At 41.8% G+C, this 24,120-nt stretch overlaps 1 protein-coding gene across 11 annotated transcripts in view; it reads right to left on the bottom strand.

Annotated features, from left to right (window-relative positions):
• Positions 1-24,120, bottom strand: part of Chrm3 (cholinergic receptor, muscarinic 3) — a 462,074-nt gene that overhangs the window by 79,193 nt on the left and 358,761 nt on the right. Inside the window, exon 5 of one of the 11 annotated variants that reach the window (XM_063276043.1) lies at positions 3,666-3,734. The exons of the other annotated variants lie outside the window; for them this stretch is intronic. The gene's annotated coding sequence lies outside the window, so the exon portion shown is untranslated. The remainder of the gene's footprint in view (positions 1-3,665; positions 3,735-24,120) is intronic. 11 annotated transcript variants of the gene reach the window in all.

The raw sequence follows: 24,120 nt of genomic DNA, 5'->3' as shown, positions 1-24,120 counted from the left end.
GGGCTGGTTGGCCAAAAAGCCTGAGGAATCTGTCTGCCTCTGCACCCCCAGATCTAGGGTCACAAACTCCTCTCATCATGCCTAGCTTTTCTCTTTATTCATTCCCCGCCCCTGGGAATTGAATTTAAGCCCTCATGCTTGCATGCTAAGCACTTTCTTGGCTGAGCTAGCTTTTCAACTCTAGTCCCAGCTTATAAAACGGATATGCGTTAGCGAAGACCATAAAGGCATTATATGGTGGCATGAAATGACAGTGTGATGTGAGGCATGGTCTCTAGGGCGCTGAGGGTACCACCTGCAGCATGACGTTCTGCGTCTGCTAGCAGATGGCCTCAAGTGCATGTTCTCAGAGTGGCAGGCATCTTCACGCGGACCTCCAAGACTGCTTTTTAACTGTAGTCATTCAGGAGCTGTTAGGTGTCTGTGAAAGGCCAGCGTCTGATCTAGCCCACCCACACTAGCGCAGTTATGGTATCTGTCACTGCGGCTGTCACTCTTCCAGCATCGTCTGACATTCTATCTCTTGCCAGTTTTTTCTTCAAATCCTTTTAGAAAACTATTTTTTACCCCTGGATTTGTCATTTTACTTAAAAAGAGAGAGAGAAAAAAGTCACAAAAGGGCCTTTTATATTTGTGTCTGTTTTTTACTTCCTTTTCTGTTTGAAAAATTTCCCCGTGTCATCTATTGACAGGAAAAGTGATAGATGAATTTGATTTTTGTACATTTATAGGTTTTTTTTTTTTAAAAAAACTTGCCCCTTTTTGAGACAAAATTTCACCATGAAGCCCAGCTTACCCTTGACTCACAGAAAGCCCTTTGTCTCATTTTCCTAGAGTGAATTGTTTCTAGAACATAACCTAAACACATCAGTAAACTACTGACGTGGGTTCACTTATTTTTGAAACAAGTTCTCATGTGTTCCAAACTAGACCCAACATTTGTTATGTAGCTGATCATGACCTTGAACTCCTGATCCTCCGCCTCTACCTCCTGAGTGCTAGGATGTCAAGCATGAACCACCACACTCTGTACAGTGTGAGGGTGTAGATAAACTGTCTACTAACTGAGTTGCACCCCTAGCTGAATATGTTCTAGAGAATTTATCATCATTTAAAGGATGATATTTTAATGATATTTTACTTTATTAATGATATTTTAATGGTCTTGTGTAAGGGTGAGAGGGAAGGGAACTATAGTAATGGAGCCATGGCTGAAATGCACAGGAAGAAGTCAAAGCCAACTTCAGCGTGGACATCATTTAAGTGGCCTCCCTGGATCAAGGCTGCAGTAACCAGTCAGTGCTAGCTTGCCAACCTACTTGAGACCATCAGACACCATCCGCATCCTGTAAAACATGAAGTCTGAGGCTTCTTCTATCTCTGACATTCCATAAGACTATTGTTTTTATTCCTAGCTGAATGGGACTGTGCAGCTTATCCACTCTGCATGGAGCTTCCTGAACAACATGCTGAAACAGAGTTGACCATGTTCTTTGACATTTAAGAGGCAGCACAAATGTTGGCTCTGTAGTAGAGCTGATAGCTCCAGGACGAAGGCCATTATCTTGATTTAGTGACCAATTCCCACAACTGGTGGTCATATTTCTCACCATGGGTCTCACAGTCCCAAACACTGAACAGAACCATTCTTTCTGATGGATTTGTTTTTCGAAGGCTAGTGCTGCAGTCTGCTTCCTGGGTACTTTGTGACTGTGTGACCCCTGGGTGATGCTTCACTATCTGGGTAGGTATGCTAACCTGTTAGATCACTGATGTTTCTGAAAAGCTCCACTTAAGGAATTCCATCCACTCTGTCTCATTTATCAAATAATGTTAGTGTCCATAACACAAGGTCAGTGCGTCCCTTGCCTCACCATGACAGGGTGAACTTGGAGAAGTAAATAGGAACCCCTACCCTTAACCTTTTTTTAAAATAGATATTTGGCTATAGTTATAAATTTTTAATTCTGAATTAGTAGTTTCTTCCATTGTAAGATTTATTTGAAGAAGTATTGATTTGGCTTCTGAGGAATACTGATCTTTAACTGACTTACAGTCTTTGCTGACTAAATCATTCTTAGTCCTGACTTGAAGTAGACTATGGTGAAGCAAACACATGGCCCCAGAAAGCAGATGAACAGCTCTCATTCATCCCACTGTGCTCAGTTTAACGATCTCTTCGGTAGCTTTTCATCCTGGGTTTAGAAGTTCAAACACAGATTACAGGACATTGTTTTAGGAAGCTCAGAAATGGACCTATCCCACAAAGGATTAGTGAGTGCATTTACACGATGAGGTAGAGACACGAAGTGCACACAGGGGAAAGGCCATGTGAGGACATGGCAAGAAGACGGCCATCTACAAATCAGTCATGAAGCCTTCACTGAATGTCAACTCTGCTGTCCCTTTGCTTCCAGTCTCTAAGATCATGGGATCAAGTGTCCATTGTGGGAGACACCCAGGCTGCAGTGTTTTACTGTGAAACCCAAGCAGAATAAGAAAACATATCAAATGTCATGCATACCGTTAGCTCACAAAGCTGTTCGAACCTTTAGGTAGGTGTGGGAATGATCTCATAGGCTAGAAAAAGCTCAGGGAAAGCAAGTCCTTTCTGTGAAGCTGCATGGGGTAGTAAGTGGGCAGGAATGTGGGTGTTCCTAAATGGACTATGCCCAGTTCTCCAATTCTGTGAGGGAAGATTGCTTTCTAAAGAGCTGAGCTTGAAGAGGTGTGTGTGTGTGTGTGTGTGTGCACGCGTGTGTGCGTGCGCATGGGTATGTACAATGTATACATGTGTATGTAAGTGCATATATGTATATATGTGTGTAAGTGTTCATATACAAGTATATACACATGTATGTGCATATGTTTAAGTATGCATATGAGTATATATGTATATAGTATGTATGCATATATGTATACATGTCTTTATGGATGTGAATGTGTGTGTGTGTGTGTGTGTGTGTGTGTATAGGAAAGGTAGGTACATCCTATGGTTGCTTGTGTATTGGGGAGGGAGTATCTCAAGGTGAAAGCCAGAATAATCTCAAGTGGTTCAGCAGTCTGAGAGGAAGTGGAGACTCCATTCTACTTTTGAGAGTTTGTACAGTTTGGGGATGGGGAAACTAAGGCCTGGGACTCCCATCATACTAAGATACTTTTCAGACAGAACGGTCAGAAGTTTTCTACAACTGACCCAGGAAGAGGAGACTGCAAGCTTCAGGATCATATTGGAGGAAGACTCTATGGATACCAGGGATTCTAGACAAGCCTTGGGGCCTTCAGGGTTTGGTCCCTAGCTTCCTGCAGTGCAGTTGTACCAGGACGCCATTGTTGTAGCTTCCGTAGAGAAGTGACTGGCATGGCAGGCTTCCTAGCAGCACTGACTGTGTAAGAACGTTGGAGATACGTTCAGCGTGTTCCAGCTCAGTGCCTCTCAGAGTGCCTGTGAGATGCTAACACACACCCATGCACCAGGAAGACTAGCACACAAACAAGCCGCATGTGTTTTCTGAGGTCACGCAGCTTAGGAACTAGAAAGCTTAGAAACCAGAGAAGCAAAAGTTTGAACCTAGTGTCTAGATGTCTGGAGCAGGCTGAAGCCCCCCCCCTTTTCTACCTATTTCTCAGTTTATTTCAGCTCAACAATGAGGTATAGCACCTACCTCACAGACTCAGTGGAGCTTGTGAGGGAACGCTCTGCGGGTATTGGTAAAGTTTGTCCAGTTTCATGGCTTAAAGATAAATAGAGAAGAGAAAGGCAGGGTCAGAAGAAGTGAAGTGAGACTGTACTAGGAAAGGTCACCAGTCTCTCTGAAGCAAGACAAACACATTCTCATGGCTTGAATCAGACTCAAAGAAAAGAAGGTGCAGGCATGAATCACTAAGTACAGTGTTCCCTGAGTTCTGGGTGCTTCCCTGTGCCTCAGCACATGGAATACCCTGCAATGAGTCCTGGATGAACCAGTTTGTAGCTGCTGATGTTTGCTAAGCTATCATGGCACAGAGGTGCCACCTCATTGCTCATTGAGATAAAGGGCTTCAAGGATGTTGCTGACACATTTATTCAGGCTCCTCATTCTGGTACAGTTCATCAAAACTGACTCAAGGTGTAGCATTAAACCTGTATATCAGGCACCAAGACCCCAAGATGAGAGCTTGCTCCTTTGCTCAATGTTCAAGCACCATTTTATTCTGCATCTGGGTTGATGGCCTGGATTTGAATTAGACCTCCCCTTCAGTAAATGACTCTCTCTCTCTCTCTCTCTCTCTCTCTCTCTCTCTCTCTCTATATATATATATATATATATATATATATATATATATATATATATATACTACTGTAATATATATTCTATATTCTGTAAGCTTACCTCCTGTGTATCTCTGACATGATTTCCCAGGTTCTCTCTACCTTTTTTGTTTTGCTGTTTTGAGATTTTTTTTCAGTTACTGGCCGAAACTAGCCAAGTAGGCTAAGCTGTCTCATTAGCTCTGGCTCTACCTTCCCAGTATTGGGGTCACAATAATGCTGTCATCATACTCAGATTCTTTTCTTTTAACATGAGTTCCTGGGATTGAGCTCTGGTCCTTGTGTTTGCAAGGCATTTACAATTCTTACTGAGTTATCTCACCAACTCTCAACTCTCTGCCTTTATCTTTTTAACTAAGCTTTTTAGAAGATATAACCTTTCAGACGGATCATGTTTATTGGTTTTAATGGCAATGACTAACAAATGAGTATAATGTCATTCAAATAAACATATAAATACATGGGCTGGAGAAATAGCTCAGAGGTTAAAAACATGGGTTGCTCTCTTAGAGGGCCTGAATTCAATTCCCAGCAACCATATGGTGGCTCATAAACATTTATAATGAGAGCTGGTGACCTCTTGAGGCCCACAGGCATACATGTAGGTAGAACACCGAATACATAATAAATAAATACATCTTAAACATAAACACACATGCAGTAGCAAGCTGCAGAAATGACCTCTGAAAGAATAGTTTTAGAAGCATATGTAACGTGGCAACACACAGAACCTCTTAGAAACCTGTTCAATTTTCCACAAGACTGATTAAAATTTAAAGAGGAAAACAAAAACAAAAACGAACACATAAACAAGGAAAAGCAGATGAAGAGACTTTAAAAGTAAGTTCAAAATCACACCTTCCTGTAAACAACATGTTATCTATCATGAGGATTCTAGCTTATTGAATATACATGTATGGATATAAGGGGTGTGGGTTTGGGCTATGGAATTAGAAAGAAGATCAGGAAGAGGTGATGAGAAAGGGGAGGGGAGGGCACATGAAACATGGAGGCAAAAAGGACATAATAGTGGTGTGGAAGGTTTAAGAGGTCAGGAGAATGGGGGGGGTCAATAAGAACAAACTTTATTTGAAAACACTATAATGAAACCCAACATGTATACTGTTATTTGGAAAAAGTTAAATTTTAAAAAATCTTGCTTTTTCTTTTGTGGGTAGGTCATGAGATTAGGTACACTCTGATTCATTGGAAGTTCAGAGGAAAGTGCAGAGAGTCAAAACAGCTACCCTTACATTTATTCAAAAATTCCCATGTTTACATCTGCTCTCCAAGCAGCAATCAACATACAACAAAACAACTGGTAGGTGGTTTGTCAGAAGAAAATGTAGGAAAAGATAGTGGTATAGTCAAAGGAGACGTCAGGAAGCCTCATAACCCTGTTCTTATCTCTGACCTCAAGTCACCAGAAAGCATGACTGGGTCAAATACTATGTGTGATTTATAGGTCTGCTTTGGGTGAGGCTGTCATTCCCATGAGAATGGTGGCTACCCACTTGCTTCATTTCTAGAGGACTAAGACATCACAGAAGTGATATTACCGGCATCTGTTTAACTGAAGCTGCTAACAGGGACCACAGATAAAAGGCACCATTGCCTGGCAGAGTTTCGGAGGGAGAGGAAGATCATAGGTCTCTGAAGAACACAGCACAGATGCATACCTCTCAGCCCCAGGTGGCTCTGATGGGACTCAAGACCATTTCTATGCTGCATGATGAAGAGGAAAAACAGTAGCCAATGTTGTTGCAGGTAGAGAAGGAGGAGGCTTTCTCTGCCAAGAAATGTAGCAGATAATTCCATAGGCAGGCCCTGCTCAAAGGCCACTCTTGTTTTCTATCTCTAATACATAGCTAACATATATATGGGCTGGTGGTAGAGAGAGAAGAGAAGAGAGGGGAAGAAGAGAGAAGGAGAAAGGAAGGAAGAGGAAAAGAAAAAGTTTGCAGAGAGAGGGCGTGACACACACACAGACACACACAGACACACACAGACACACACACACACACACACACACACACACACACACACACACACACACACGGGGGGGGGGGTGGGAGAGGGATTCAGGAGCATCTAAAATGGTCACAGTCCATCATCTTCATTTAGATTTAGCCCCAAATATTTCAAGTTGATTTTCTGGACTTTGTTTCCTATTTTTAAATATTATAATTGCTCCATGGAAACTCACTGGCCATGCCAGCCAGGGAATCAGGTAGGTGGTTTTCACTCTCCTTCCCAGCCTCCAATTCCACTTCCCCAGTCTTAACCCCAGCTTTGTAGTAGACCACCTGCAGCAGCCTCACTTTCCTCTCTGCCCCACTATAGGGGAGTAAGAAGATCTTCTCCTACAGCCTTCCTTCCTTATCACGCTCCTCCCACCAATATCCAAGACTCTCCTTGGAAACAGAATCGCCATGCCAGCCAGGGATTCAGGCACATAATTTTAACTCTCCTTCCCATCCTCTGATTTCAGTTCCCCAGTCATTCTGAGCCTCAGACCACCTGCAGGGGCCCACCTTCCCTTTCTCCTTCCATTCCCTGTGAACTCCACAGATTCTCTTGGCAGATGTAGCCTTTTCTTTCTCCTATGGATTCTATCAACAGCACACCCTTTACTTGCCCTTCTCTCTTGCCTCTATTTCTGCAAATCGGCTTCCAAAACCTATAACACATTTTATTCCAGTCTCAGTGCTTACATCTGGTATGGACCCAGCAGTACTAACTACCAGGTGGCATAGCCACCACATGCTCCCAAGATTCAGAGAAGGCAACAGAAACCAAGGAATGGGAAATCTACCCAGCAAAGACAAGAGCTGATATCACACCTATCATCACAGAATTATCATCATCCTCAACCCAGATGTGTTGATACAGAGTGAAAACCCAATCATCAGCCAAGACAGTATGTTACCACTAGATCTAGCAAGTTTACCACACTAGGCCCCGAGAAATCCAATAGAATCGAAGAACAAGACAAGGACTTTCGCATCCTTTTGCTACAGGCAAGAAACAGACCTTAACATCAAGGATAGACATCACCTCAGGATAAAAGGATGGCGAAAGATATTCCAAGCATAGGGACCCAAGAAACAAGCCTGTTTAGCCATTTTAATATCTGGCAAAACAAACAAAACCATTTAATGAGTAACTAATCAGAAGAGATAGGGAAGGGCATGATATACGCCTCAAAAAATCCACCAATGGGAGATTCTGATTCTAAATATCTATGCACACAATGGCATCCAAGTTCATAAAAGAAAGACTACTACATCTAAAATCACATATTGACCCTTATACAGTGATAGTATGTGACTTTTAATCTGGTCAAACTGGATGGCAGTTTCACTAATAGACAGGTCATGTAGACAGAAACTAAACCAAGAGATACTGGAGCTAAATGATGTCATAAAGAAAATATACTGAACAAACACTTAGAGAGCATTTCACCCAAATACAAAAGAGTATATCTCTTCTCAACACCTCACGGAACTTCTCCAAAACTGACCACATTCTCAGGCACAAAGCAAGTCTCTCTCAACAGATACATGAACATTGAAGTAACATCCTATATCTCATCAGACAACTATGGATTAAAGGTGGACTTCAACGACAACAGAGACAACATACGCTCTACAAACTCATAGAAGCTGAACAACTGTCTACTGAATGACAAAAACAGGTCAAAAGGAAGATTGACAAAGAAAGTAAAGATGTTCTAGAATTGAATAAAAATAAAAATAAAACATACCCAAGTTTATGGGACACAAGGAAGAAAGTTCATAGCACTAAGTGCCTGCATAAAAAAAAATCAGTGAGATCACACATTAGTAATTTTTTTTTTCGGAGCTGGGGACCGAACCCAGGGCCTTGTGCTTGCTAGGCAAGCACTCTACCACTGAGCCAAATCCCCAACCCCCACACATTAGTAATTTAATAGTACACCTGAAAGCTCAAGAATAAAAGGAAGAAATAATGGCCAAGAAGTAGATAGATGGAAATAATCAAACTCTGGGCTGAAATCAATAAAATAGAAATAGATACACAAACAAGAAAACACAAAGAATCAATGAATTGGAGTTCTTTGAGAAAAATCAATAATATTAACAAACTCTTAGCCAAATTAAAAGGTTGATGGAGAAGATAGGAATGAACAAAATTAGAGACAAAAAAGGGATAGGAATGAACAAAATTAAAGACAAAAAGGGGGACATAACAATAGATACCAAGGACATCCAGAGAATCATAAGGACACACTTAAAAACAAAACAAACAAACAAAAAACCTGTGCTACACCAAATTGGAAAATCTTGATATAGGCCACCTAACAAAGTTATATCAAGATCTGATAAGTAACTTAAATAGATCTATAACCCGCAGCAAAATAGAAACAGTGATTAAAAGCCCCTCCCCCATCAGCCCAGGGCAAAATGATTTTAGTGCAGAATTCTACCAGACGTTCAAAGATTTAATGCCAGTACTCTTTAAATTATTCCACAAAATATAAACAGAAGAAACATCTCCCAGTTCTTTTTACAATACTACAATTATCCTGATATACAAACCACATAAAGTCTCAAAAAGAAAGAGAATTACAGACTAGTTGCCCTCACGAACATATATGCAATAGTTCTTAACAAAATACTTGCAAACCAAATCCAGGAAATATATATAAAAAAATCTACCACAATCAAGTAGGTTTCACCCCAGAGATATATTGATGGTTCAACAGACATAAATCAATAATGTAATCCACTATATTAACAGACTGAAACCTCATTAGGTGCAGATTTGACAAAATCTGCACACCCTTTATGATAAAAGTTCTGGAGAGACTAGGGATATAAGGGACATATCTAAACATAATAGTTTATAGCAGACCTATAGCCAATATCAATTTAAATGGAGAGAAACTAAAGCATTTCCACTAAAATCAGGAACAAGACAATTGTCCACTTTCTCCAAACCTACTCAATGTAGTATTTTAGGTCTTATCTAGAGCAATAGGATACCTGAAAGATCAAAGAAATAAAAACAGGAAGATGTTAAAGTATCCTTATTTGCAGATGATGTAATTGTAAACATAAGTGACTCTAAAAATTCCACCAAGAAACTACTATAGCTGATAAAAAAAATCTTTTGGCACAATAGTAGGGTACAAAATTAATATGCAAAAAAATCAGTAGCCTTCTTATATATGATGACAGACTGAGAAAGAAACCAGGTAAACAACAGTCCTTTCACAATAGCCTCAAAACAAACAAACAAACAAGCAAACAAACAAAAAAGAAAAACAAATAACGCTTGGGGGTAATTTTAATCAAGCAAGTGAAAGAAACTGAAGAAAATATCAGAAGATGGAATGATCTCCTATGCTGATGGTTTGGTAGGATTATAAAACTGGTCATCCTACCAAAAGCCATCTAGATTCAATGCAATCCTCATTAAAATTCTAAAACAATTCTTCACAGAACTTGAAAGGACAATTTCAGCTTTCAGTGGGGGAAAAATAAAGCAAAAACTCCATGATATCTAAAACAGTCCTGAACAATCAAAGAATTATTGAAGGTATCACCATTCCTCGATCTCAAGATCAGAGCAATAGTAGTAAAAACAGCACGACACTGGCATAAAAATAGACGTGTTGATGAACAGAACTAAGTCAAAGATCCAGACACAATGGACACCACGTTTTGATAAAGAAGGTAGAAATACACACTGGGAAAAAGAGCCATTCAACAAATGGTTCTGGTCAAACTGGATGGCTGCATGCAGAAGAATGCAAATAGATTCAGATTTATCACTGTGCGTAAAACTCAACTCTAAGCAGATCAAAGACCTCAACGTAAGGCGGATACACTGAACAGGACAGAAGAGGAAGTAGGAATAGTTTTGAACACATTGGCACAGGAAAAGAGTTTTCTAAACAGAACACCAATGGCACAGGCACTAAGACCAACATTAATAAATGAGACCTCATTGACCTGAAAAGCTTCTGTATGGCAAAGGACATCATTCAGACAAAATGTGAGGCAATGGAATGAGAAAATATTTTTACTAACTACACATCCAATAAACAGTTAAGATCTAGAATATATAAAGAACAACAACAACAAAAATCAAGAAAACAAATAACCAAAATTAAAAATAGGATACAGATCTAAATAGAGAATTATCAATGAGGAAACACAAATGGCTTTGAAACACTTAAGAACTATTTAACATTCTCAGCCATCAGGAAAATGTAAAGCAAAACTATTTCAAGATTTCATCTTACATCAGTCAGAATGGCCAGGATTTTTTATACGGGAGATGGCTCATGTGAGGATGTGCAGTTAGGGGAGCATTCTTCCATTGCTAGTAGGAGTACAAACTTGTACAGCAAGTGTAGAAATCAGTGTCGTGTGGTTCCTAAGGGAGCTGAGGGGTAACTATACCACTCTTGTGAGTATATCCAAAGGACTTCACATCCTAATACAGAGACACTTGCTCAGACATGTTCACTGCTGCTATAATAGCCAGAAATTGGAAACAGACTAGATATTTATCAGTAGATGAACAGATAAAGAAAATGTAATATATTGACACAATGGAATATTACTCAACCCTTAAAAAATAAAACCATGAAATCTATAGATAAATTGACAAAGCATCCTGATTAAGTAACCCAGACCCTGCCCCCTCCCCATACAAACAAAGAAAATATGGTGTGTATTTGCTTATATGTGTATGTTAACTGTTACGTCTTTGATATACAGGTTACAATTGGTCTAACCACAACTGTTAGATATAGAATAAAGGATTGGGGGGGGGTATCGGATTACCCTTGGAAGGGGAATAGAATAGATAGTAGTGGTTGTATGGGGGGACTTGAATGGTGGATCAAATAGGGTGAGGAGGGAAAAGCAGAGTGTGGAATGGAAGGATGGACAACTAAAACTAGGGGCTATTTGAAGTCATGTAGAAACCTAATATAGTAAAGGCTTCCCAATATATATCTATATCTACATCTGTCTGTTGTATAGTGGTGATTTGAATTAGACTGGCACCCAGTATACACACACACACACACACACACACACACACACACACACACACTAGTGAATGCTTAATCACCAGGGAATGGCACTACTTGAAAGGGTTAGAAGGATTAGAATGCATGGTCTTTTTAGAGAAAGTGTTTTGCAGTGTATGCTTTGAGGTTTCAAAAGCCTAAACCAAGCCCACGGTGTCTCTGTTTCTTTCTTTCTCTGCCTGTCTGCCTGTCTGCCTGTCTGCCTGTCTGCCTGTCTGCCTGTCTGCCTGTCTGCCTGTCTGCCTGTCTGCCTGCCTGCCTGCCTGTCTGTCTGTCTGTCTGTCTGTCTGTCTGTCTGTCTGTCTGTCGTCCTAGAGAACAAGAAGTAGTTCTAAGCTCAGTTACTCTAGCACCCACCTGCCTGCTACCGTGCTCCCTGCCATGATTATAAATGACTGAACCTCTGAAAGTGCAAACCAGTGCTAGCTTTAGTCACAGTGTCTTCACAGCAATAGAACGTGTGTGTGTGTGTGTGTGTGTGTGTGTGTGTGTGTGTGTGATGTGCACTTGCAGAGTCCAGAGAAGGATGTCAGGTATCCTGCTCTATCATTCTCTTGAGACAGGATCTCTCACTGAATGTGGAGTGAGGCTGGCATTTAGCAAGCACCAGGGATTCTCTTGTCTCTGTTCCCTATGGCTCTGGGATTAAAGTTGTATATCCCTGGTATTAGGCTCAGCTTTTTAAGTGGATGCTGGGGATTTGAACTCTGCTCTTCATGCTTATGCAGCAAGCACACTTTCTTCCTCACTGAGCTATCTCCTTAACTGAGCTTTTAATATATTTCGTAACATATAAATAAATGCATAGATAGCGATCAGTGCCTTTATATCTTCTTGTATATTCCTTTCTTGAAAAAAAAAATCCATCCCTTCATCCCTTTGATGCCTCCTCATAATTCTTTTTTATAAACTTTGCTTTGAAGTGGCTTTTGTGTATCCTTAAAGTGCATGTGAATTATTATGAAAGCATTGTCTGCCTAGAAACTTGTCTGGGAGAAGCCTGTGACATCAGGTGGTATGAGAGCCACAAACACCATAAAGAGCATGGGCCACCAAGCTGAGCTTGTGTCTGCATTTGTCTGTGACTTCTAAAGTTTCAGCAGTGTGTGTGAGGCAGGGTCTTTGTTTTAGAACTGTCCTCACTCTCTTTTGGCAAACTCTCCCAGGGATAATAGAGGCTTGGAAAGTGTCAGATTGAATCTGAGAACAGATTTTTCAGGCTAGAGCCAAGCAAATGACAGACGCTTGGGGTTGGGGGTAGGGGATCTGCAGCTCAGGAAGAGCTAAGCAGCAGCAGGTGCAGCAAGAATGGTGGGGTGAAGGTGAAGGGCTTAAAGACACCCTAGGAGCTTTCAGTGCTGGAGTGACGGGTTCAAAGTGGCTGGCAAGGAGGTAATTTTCACAGCATCTTGTATCTAGAATAGGATACAGTGGGCCTGGTGGTCAGCATGTTGGTGTGCTACCTAATGCCAAGAGAACAGTCATGTCTTAAGTGTTAAAATAATAGTAATCACAGACTGCCTGGGAAATGCATCAGGCAAGAACCTCACTGCAGTGTTGGCTGGCTTCCTGTCCACAGTATTGACAATGATATCTTACCATGGCATCCAGATGGCTTTATTCAACAACAACAACAACCACCACAACAAAAACCACAACAACCACCACCACCACAACCACCACCACAACCACAACAACAACAACAAAACATGCATTGGCCTTTGCATTGGCAAGTTCAGAGCAGAGACTTGAATCGATGCATAAATATGTATCCTGATTATTAATATGCAAAATACGAAGGTGGTGTATGCTTTCACAGAGATAAAACTGATTGGAACTCTCAGGATCTCGTGGAAGTCATGGTTCAGAGCCATATGTAGGTACTGGCGCCTTATCAGTTTAGTTTGATTAGTTTAAACTTCCAGAAGGGGGTGGACTATGGCTCAGTGGATAAAGTTCTTGACCCGCAAGGGCCAGGACAAAGGTTTAGATCATACAAATGAACAGAAAAACAAAGCAGATATGTGAGCCTATTTGTTATCCCAGTATTCAGAGGGACAGAGACAGGAAGTCCCTGGATCAAGCCAGCTAACTAGAGTAGCTAGAGCTGGGGAACTTCAGATCCAATGAGACACTCTGAAAATAAAGGGAAGAACAGCTGAGGGAGATGACAAATGTTAACCTTGGGCCTTTACATGTGTGCCCACATGTGCACACACATATACACATACATGCACTCATACACACATGCACATGTTACACACATATATACACACACATGCATGACACACATGCACATGTGTACACACACACTCAAACAAATCTGAGTTCAAATCTCTAGTATCCACTTAAAAGCTGGGCATAGCCCCATGTACCTAGAACTTGAGCACTGTGAGGGAAATACACCTGAACCCTGAGAGCCATGACGGGCAGAGACAGGAGGGTTGCTGGGACTTCTAGATGAGGCTCAATGAGAGACCTTATCTCAAGGGAATTAGGTGGTGAGTGATAAAGACCAATACCTGAGGTCCTTCTCTAGGCTCTGCATGTGTACAGGAGCATACAGACAGAGACATAGATACACACACAGACATACACACAGACATAGACATACATACACAGACATAGACATAGATACACACAGACATACACACAGACATAGACATACATATACACAGACATAGACATAGATACACACAGACATACACACAATACACACAGACATAGACATAGATGCACACAGACACACACATATATACATATACATATACAAAAGAGGTGTGTGTGTGCGTGCGGGCACACACACACACACACACACACACACACACACACACACACACAATCATTTTCAGAAATGTTACCAGGGCCTAGTACAAATGGTCAGATGTGAACAGTTACCTCCTATAGCCTCAAAGGACTGATCAGCAAGTTACAGAGATTAATTACAAGTAAAGTGGTCACAGCCATTTGCTAGTGCTCACTGACAAGTATCCAAGGTGCCCTTGAAGTTGGCCAAACACACCCCATAACTGCAAGTTTTCTCAAATGTATCAATTGTCACACAGCCCTCCAAGATACCTCATAGGAAACTAAAACCAACAAATTCCACTGAAATAACATTTAGAATAAGTGGCAATTGGTCCTGGAATCCCAAGGACTTAGTTTGAAAGCCCCCCAGGATGTTTTCTTGAGGACTTTAGGATGTGTATTTTGCACACTGCACATTTGCCTTTTCTAACATCCTAACACCACAAAGTGTCATCCCCTCCCCCAAGTCTCGCTGCCCTTATTATCTGCCAGGCAAACAGCACAGTCTCCTCAGTTATGGAGAAACCACCGTATGTCTAGTCCTTGCTGAAGAGCCTCTGCAGGCTGTAAAGAACACCCTTAAGTTCCCCAGTGTCCCTTTAATCCCCAGTCACAGTGGGTTAAAAGCACACCCCCAAGCTCTCCAGCATCCCTTTAATCTCTCAGGAATCCAAAGCATCTAGGATCCCTTTGTGGTGAGGATTACCTCTCAGCTGGCAGCCCCAAGGCTTGCAAAATGGCCTCTGAAAGAAGAGGCCTTACAGGTTGGCATCTTCAGCATCAGATCAGCCTGCATCCCCCATGCTGTGGCTTGGCATTGGTTACTACACACAATGAAAATATTCCTTAAATGGGCTTTCTAGGAGCATGCTGAATGTCAAGGCAGATGAAGAAGAGTACCAGTTCCAAGATCAAGACTTGCATGACTATGAACACATTCCATGATGGATCAAATGCTACCTGTCTCCTGGACCTTGAGACCCGGGCGACCCAGGTGTGGCCCTTATGTTAGCCAACTCAGATCCAAGGGGAAAGGAGCTGTTGATGAGGTGACAAGAGGAGAGCAACTCCAAGTGGGCAAGAGGAGGAGAGAGACTCAGAGTAAGATTAGTATGGGTTCAAGAGTTGACATTTCTAAGATATTCATAGGGAAAAAAAATCCTAGACTCATATTTAGATGAGGTGAGAGGGCCGTCTACTTGTCAACTTTCTTATTTCCTCCTTTTGTGAAGGCCATCATGCAAAGTTTAACCAGGAACAGGTAGTACAAGATGGTACCCACAGGAAAAGGCAATGTCATAAATGAACTTTTCCAGCTACCGATTGTCTGTTACTTGAGACACGCACCACAGCACATGAGGTCTCTCTTTTGTTACTGTTGCTGTGTATATCTGGCTAGATGCCCACAGACTCTGCTCTCTGCCCTGCCTCTTACAACCAGAGCACTGAATTACAGATATTCTCTACCAGGCCTGGCTTTGTGTCGGAGCTGGGGATCCAAACTCGGCTCCTATTATAAATGCTTCACCCACTGAGCCACCTCCCCACCATACTGCTGTCACTCTGGAACAGAGAAGTTGTCTTTCTTGAACAGAATTGACACATCTTCAGACCTGCATCCTAAGTGGAGTTTAGACTCATCAGATGTGGGTCAAAACAGCTTCTTAAGATGGAAAAAAGCGGATGGTGGATGCTAAATAATGCAAAGGGATTCAGGCATGTCTTTGAGAAACTTCATCTAAAGAATGTCATGAGCATTCGTGGAAAGTTCTTGAAAAAAAAGAATAATAAGATATTCGTCATGATGTAGCCATTTCTTTTAAGATTTTAGTACATTTCAGCATTTCGGTGTGTGTGTGTGTGTGTGTGTGTGTGTGTGTGTGTGTGTATGCATCTCTCTCTCTCTCTCTGTCTCTTTGTGTGTGTGTGTGTGCATCTCTCTCTCTCTGTCTCTTTGTGTGTGTGTGTGCATCTCTCTCTCTCTGTCTCTTTGTGTGTGTGTGTGTGTGTGTGTGTATGCATCTCTCTCTCTCTCTCTCTCTGTCTCTTTGTGTGTGTGTGCATGTAAAGCAAAGTAATAGACCACATGTACTTCTCTCATACACTGACTGAAAGACATAAATTATATTTTTTATTAGATGGAACCTATGAGTTAAACTCTAACCAGGACACTTAAAGATCAGAGACAAAATGAGGGAAAGACAGAAAACATTTCACTTCAGTATCCAAAAGCAGCTGATTGTGAAGCCAAGGAAATGCTCTCTATCTGGTCCAAGAGTATTGCTGAATCCCCGGGCTCATTCATGGTAAACAGAGGCAAATTTTTCCATTCACTTCTCCAAGGCTCTTCTCCTCACAGAAACAGTGTCCTTACCAGTCCCTTCTAGCATTCCTATTTAAGGGCGTGACACCCAGACTCCAGAGAGGGTGGATTAGAAGGGATTCCTTGCCAAAATCATGCTGTCAAAGCGCTGTGACTGCTTTTAAGCAGGGTGTCCTTTTTCTTAAGTTGTGTGAATCTATAAACATTATTCTTGCTATAAACCTATAAAACTAAAACCTGCTAATAAAAAGGCCAGAGAATAATTATTTACAAGTGCGTCTTAAGGAGTTCCAGCTACCTTTCTTTTTGTAAGGAGATGAAGAGGAATTGGAGTCTTAAAGATTAGAGGATCATAGCATCTTCCAGCCCAGTAAAAAGTATCCCGTTTCAGAGAACTCATGGTGTTAACAATCAACTTCTGTAATCTGCGGCCAGATCCTTGTCTTTTCCTTTTGGGTCCAAACACCCAGTTGTGATCTCAAATAGGAAATGATTATGGAAGGGTCAGAGAGATGTCTTAGTAGCAGAGGCATTTGCTGTACAAACAGGAGCCCCTCATTTTGAATCCCCATGGCTCTCATGAAGAGCTGCCACACAGTAGCATGTGCTGTACGTAATTCTCGTGCTTCAGCATTCTTCAGGGGAAATAGGAATCAGAGACAAAAGAACCCCAGAAGCTGCAGGGCAAGCTTGCCCAGTGCTCATGGTGAGAAAAATGAAGAGAACATGCTTTAAGGGAGGTAGAAAGCATAGGCTTGATTTGAGAGGTTGTTCTCTGACCTCTATACGTGCACCTTGGTACAGGTGTGACACATGCATGCACACACAAACACAGAGTGAGACACACACACACAGTGAGACACACACACACACACACACACCAATACACACAGTGGAAAAATTATATAAATGGGAATTTTCATCATTATCACCATCACAACCCATGAGGAACCCCAAGCCCTGTGGAATATTCTCAGACCAGGAATACAGGAAGCAGCTTGGCAATCTTGGCAGATGCTGTACTCAAAACAGAATGGGTACTTTCTCTGGGTTTTTCCACGAACAGTTTATTATTTTTATTACTTTAAAGATAATAGAAGGCACCTAATATTGCCAGAAGCTGTGAGTGTAGGGGAGGGCAAGGGGATGTATTACAAATTTTCCAGTCTAGACTGGTTTCTAACTCCCTGGGTAGCCAAGGATGACCTTGAATTTTTAATCCTCCCACCCCCACTTCCCAAGTGCTGGGATTATAGGCGTGCACCACACCACTACACCTAGTTTATTTGCTATTGGGGAACCAATCAGGATTTCATGCATGGTAGTTATGCCCTCTTCCAACTAAGGCCCACCCTCAGCTCTAACAAGGATATATTTAAAAGTAGACATAGAATTGTGTGCTTTCCTAAAGGAAGCACTGTAGCTATGGCTAGACACTGGGCACACTCACAGCCATGATTTGAAGTTCCGCAGACAGCCATCATTCCTGAAACCCAGTGTATCTCGCTGACTAATCCAACCACCTCTCTCAGTTTAATCCCTGCAGTCAATCCAATTCTCTAGTTAAACACACCCATCTGCTGCTGCTGGACGTAGCAATTGGAGTCTCTGTCTGGTCACAGATGTGCATGCTCTATGATGCCATCCTACAATAGGCAATTCTGTTTAACATCTTGATGCCCAAGTGGTTTTATGGGTGAAAGAGGCCAGAGCAATGGGAGGTGGGAGGTTCTTCTGAGAACAGCAGAAATTCTGAATGGAGACTATCCTGGTGGCTTAAAGCTTGGCAAAGGTCACTAGTGCCAGTTGGGGGTTTACTGCAACATCTTAGCATCTCTCTCAGAGCTTAGCAGACAGGAGACTGTGGGAGTAGTTGTGGCAGAGGTGTCTGAGAAGCCTAGGTCACCTCACAGCTTGGAGAATCAAAGCCTTTTAAAGCATAGACTCTGGCTTTGGGAGAGATCTTCTAGCCCCTTCCCCCACCTTTAAAATGCAAGAGAGGAATAGCAACTATTAGCATCCTAGGAAGAAACAGAGTGGAGGCGAACCTCTTTAGAATTAACCAATAAGGGAAATCAAGTGCTTTGAAGTTTGCACAGTTAATAATAATAATAAGAATGATGATGCTAATTATAATCTTCCTTGGAGAGTGTTTTACACTCTGTGAAGCATCTTAAAGTACCCAAGTTCGTTTAGTCACTACACGAATGTGATGAGACAGATGGCATTTCTATTCCTATTATTCAGAAAATGCAATTAAGAGACAACACACACACACACACACACACACACACACAGATTCTCTCTCTCTCCCCCTCTTCCCTTCTTTCCCCCTCTCTCCCTCCCTCTCCCCTTCCCCTCCCTCTCCCCTCCCCCTCCCCCTTCCTTTCTACCCCCTTTTCTTTCCCACCACAGTTCCTGGCTTCTGCTCAAGCAGAGGCTTTAGAAACATGGAAAAAAGGGCTGAGAAGATGGATCAGGGACAAAACCACTTGTCTTGCAAACAGGAGGACCTCAATTCAAATTCCCAGAGCCCACATAAAAAGCATGGCTTTTACCCAGGCATTATGGGTAGTAGAGAGGCAGATTTTGGGAGCTCACAAGCCAGGTAGCCTATTGTGCTTTCGTCTGTCTCTCATTCTCTTACTCCTTCTTGATTTATATGTGTAACACCTGCTTATGATCTCCTTCAGATAAACACACCAACTTCCTTACTGATGGGTCTGCAGTATAAGAAGTTTTTCTGCTTAGTTTTGTGCGTCAGTTAATGGTCCTGAGAGAATGGTATATAACACATTTCAAATAGTGCTCACACTTAGGAGTTGTGCTTCACAATTAAGCTAGCTACGTTTTTGCACTCTAGGGGTCAGATGATCTGTCTTGGTCCAGATGTTCTACCCTGTGTGTGGCCCTCATTGCATTGCACCCATCGAAATGTGTGTCCTTGTCCTCTCATTTGCAAGTTTTAAATGAGAAGGCCAGTGTGCCGTGAAACATGGGAGATTTCTATGTAGACTAGTTCTTACTCATGTGCGTGTGTGATGGTGGAGGTCGGAGAACAATACCAGCTGCTCTCCTGGAATCCTTAAGCTTGGTTTTTAAGACACAGCTAACTCACCCAGACCTGGAACTCACCAGAAAAGCTAGGCTGGATGGCCTGTAAGCCAATGAGGTCCACTTGTCCACACCTCTTTGCTAGTATTGCTGGTTATTTTTAAGGTGTGTTCTCATGGCTGAACTCAGGTCCTAGCATTTGCATGTCAAGCACCCACACCAACTGAGCCATCCCTATCCAGACAATTCTTATTCTCAGCATTAGTGTTTAGTTCAGATTTAAAGAGGTGACGGTAATGAGTGTGAAGGAAACTGTCAGGAGAAGCTTTCGAAATTGTGTAATAGTAAGAGGTAGAAAAGAGTAAAGGACTTTGGAGGGAACTTAGCAGGAACTATCTAGTGTTAAGGGCAATATGAGGACATCACAAAAAGAACATTTGATGGAGAGAGATGCTTGTGGACACCCCAGACAAGAACGGAATTAAAGAAAAACATATGAATATGAAATGAGACGGAAATAAGAACTGTAAGAGGTGAGAGAAGAAGGCTTCGAAGAATTACCATTTATCTGTGTGTCTTCAGCACCAATTAGGGGGACAGAACTGCATTTGGACCAAGCTGAGCTGGAGGATTTGAGGGGGAGTTTGCATTGTCTGCATAGACCAAACAACTAGAGTAAGTCTGTCAAGATACCTCACCATCATTTGTTTCCCTTGAAACTCAAATGCTAAATAAACTCCCTTAAAAACGAAAGGCAGGGGGCTGGGGATTTAGCTCAGTGGTAGAGCGCTTACCTAGGAAGCGCAAGGCCCTGGGTTTGGTCCCCAGCTCCGAAAAAAAGACCCCCCCAAAAACACTAAAGGCAGTTCTAGTGCAGATACAGACAAATGTGAGTAGGATAAGCAACAGGAAGAGCCTCCTCCATTTAGGAAGAACTGGATCAAGATGGCTCAAGTATTCCTGCCTTGGGTGATTTCGCAGAAGAAAATGTGAACCAGAAAATGGGTGGTTCTTTTTTTTTTTGGTTCTTTTTTTCGGAGCTGGGGACCGAACCCAGGGCCTTGCATTTCCTAGGTAAGCGCTCTCCCACTGAGCTAAATCCCCAGCCCCTCTTTTTTTTAATATACATAGAAAGCAAAATTTCCAAATTGTGGTCCATTGTAAGTAAGTGGATGACATTCAAGGATAAGGACCGTTCATCACAAGAAAGAAGTCAATTTCCCCAACATTGTAATGGCATCTCATTCCTCATTTCCAAGCTTGATTCAGCTTCTGTTCCACAATATGCTTCCTCTCTTCAGAGTCACTAGCCTTCGAAGTATCTAAAATGTGTCAATTTTGTAACAGCACCTTCTGTGGATTTTCACAAGAAAACCATAAAGCTGCCATCACTAAGGAAAACCGAACATTCCTGGAGAGGTAGGACGCCATCACTCTCCTGTTACGATAATCTGTATTGCTTTCTAGTGACAAGGCCAAAAATCCTCAGAAACCCAAAATGTGAAAGGTGAATTGGTCTAATTTTCAATTTTAGCAAGACAAGATGATAGCCAGTCAACGGCTGTACCAATGACTGTTTCCACAGAGTCGGAATTCTCTAAGTGCTATTCTGACAGTGTGGTTGCCAGCATCTCCAATAGGTGGTCTCAAAAGGAGGGTCTCCTGCTTTTGGACTTTGATCAGTGAAGCTCTGCTTGGCTTGATAATGTGAACATCCTCTTAGACAGCTTGCATCATGGGACTAAACCTTCTGGCTTTCAGACTAGAGTTGAAGAACTGATCTTCAAGAATTCAGTGCATGGTTAAATTTCACAATCATCAGGTACCACATAAAATTTGAGGCAAGAAAAAGGAGAGCAATTCTCAGAATCTTTGCTTAACAGCCTGAGAAATGTGTGTGTGTGTGTGTGTGTGTGTGTGTGTGTGTGAGTGTGTGTGAGTGTGTGTAAGTGTGTGTGTGTGTGCTTGCATGCGCGTGCGTGCACTCGAGCACGTAAAAGCTAGAGGTTAATGCTTTCTTAATTGATTTTCAACCATACTTTCTGAGATAGAATCTCTCACTGAACCTAGAGTTTACCAACTGGCTAGACTGACTGGACAGCCAGCCCCTTGAACCCCCTTGCATGGCCTCCTCAAGGCAGAGCTTGCTACAGAACAGGTATTTACTCTTAGAATGCTAAGTTGGAAAGTGTAGGAGAGTTCATTCTTTACATGTCTTCTGATGCTGCTACTTCAAATTCTATATGTATAGTGATGGAATGTATTTACTGTCCACCTAGGAGTGTTCTGTGCTGAAGTTCACCACAGACAGCCTTCCCAATCTATCTTTGGCAGGGAAAATACTCACACATGAGAAAGAACTTAGAACTATGATCCTGTTACTGTTCAGAAGCAATTGATTAGCGTATTGTCACAACAAAGGAAATAAGGAATAGATACTAGATTCTTACTGGATGTATTTCTGTAACTTATAAGGCTGTCTTTAGAAATGCCAGGTGTTTCCAAGTTGCTTCAATGCACTTATATTGCCTTCCTACTGTAACTGAGTTCCAGAGAAGGATGGAGTTTCATGTTTCCAACTGGCTGAAACCACTTAAGAGATCTGAAAATACCATGGTAGAGGCCGGAACTCTGTTGTTATTGGACACATGTTCTTTGAGAAACACCAACTGATGAAGTCCTCAGTTCCTTCAGACTCTAAGTGGGACCAATAGTAGTGTGTGGGGTTCTTCTGAAGGCTTACAGGACTATTTGGTATATTCTGTTTTGTGAAATGCCTGGCTCCAAACAAGTACTCAATGGATATATGCTGTTGTTTCCAATTTTATTTTTAGGCCGACTAGCATTTTAAATCTCCCTGGGTTTCTCCTCTTCACTGGTTTACCAGCTTAGACCTTATGAAACATTTCCTTTAAAGTACCCCTGAGAACAGAGGGTATAAATGAATCCCTTGGAGGCCAACTGGAAGCAAGAAAAAAATGGAGACCACAACAAAAAACCAGTAATTCTGTACATTTTCTTATATTTTAATTGGATTTTATACTGTGCTATATGTGGACATATTTGCTAAATAGTTGGCCTCTATCCATATTTGACAATACAGGAAGATAACTTAGGATCATTAAGCAATCCTAAGTGGCTACGGTCACCTCACAGGGACAGGAGAACTGTACAAAAGGCACACTCCATCAGAACATGCTACTCAAAGTGTGGTCCATAAATCAGTGTGTTAGTGTGCCTTGGAGTTTGTAAAGAATATATTATTCCTGACCTCACCATACAAACACAGAGTCACACTTGTCCCAAATGATTCCAATAAGGTAGAGAATCAACGAACCAGATCTCTACCCATATCTTATAGTGCCCACTTTCTCTGAGTAAGTGTGATGGGAAATCAGTGGAATCCTAGCATTGTGAGGTCCTCCTACTGTAGGATCCACGCACATGAAGAGGACATCTTCTCTTTCTTCCAATGGTTTTCTAGTTGGGAACAAGAAAGCAACAGAGACCTGGCTCTATGGAAATCCACCACCACTTTGTCATACACTCAAAATTTCTCATTCTGACTGTACCAGAGGAGAAGACTGAGAATAAGGGTCACACTTCTATTTTATTTACTTATGTATTTGTGTGCATATACATATGTATATATGTACATGCATGTGTAGTTATGCATATGTGTGAGGCAGCATACATATCTATGTGTGCATGTGTATAGAAGTTAGAGGACAAGTTTGGTTGTCATTCATCAGGTAGTGCTAACTTTTTCTTCTTGAGGCAAGTCCTCTCTCTGTTTCTGTCTCTCTGTTTCTCTCTGCCTCTATCTCTCTGTGTCTCTGTCTCTGTCTCTGTCTCTCTCTCTCTCATTGGCCTCTAGCTCAAGTATGATAGGTTAGAAAGCCCCAGAGACCCTCCTGTTTCTGCTTCCCCAGTGCTGAGATTATAAAAATGCACATCACCGTACTTGGCTCTTTGATAAGTTCTGGAGTTTGAACTTGAATCTTCACGCATACAAGATGAACATTTCATTAACTGAGACATCTCCCCAGACTAATCGTCTTTCTAACATTGCTCTCAATTGACAAATTCTTCAGACCTCTACCAATTCTTCATCCCTAGAAACACTCTTAATACATGGGAAAAACTACTGAAAAACAAAACAAAAATATCTACCTCATGTGAAGAAGAAATAAAAAACACACCTAAGCAACACTAATGAAAAGCACTTTTTTTTCACCCCAGGGCTTATCAGATGGGTTAAATCTGTGAGCTATAGACACCTGTTTGCCTCTGAGGCTTCCCACATGCCTTCATGGCTCTGTGGCTCCTAATTTATAAGTTTCCTGAGAGCTGTAAGGGAAGGGAAGCTTTACAGTGTTCCACCGAGCCTCCTTTTCTCCAGAGGTCAGGTTTGCATGAAGCTGTCAAAGTTTGATACTATGCAGCATGACATCTTCACACAAGGACAGAAGAGTCTACACCGTCATGGAAAAAGTGACAAGGCAGGAAAAGCAGAAGTCGGTTAAAGTGCAA

The sequence above is a fragment of the Rattus norvegicus genome, chromosome 17 (genome assembly GCF_036323735.1).
Source record: "Rattus norvegicus strain BN/NHsdMcwi chromosome 17, GRCr8, whole genome shotgun sequence".
Classification (NCBI taxonomy): domain Eukaryota; kingdom Metazoa; phylum Chordata; class Mammalia; order Rodentia; family Muridae; genus Rattus; species Rattus norvegicus.
The sequence above is the reverse complement of the archived record's forward strand: the minus strand, read 5'-3'. Positions and strand labels throughout refer to the sequence as shown.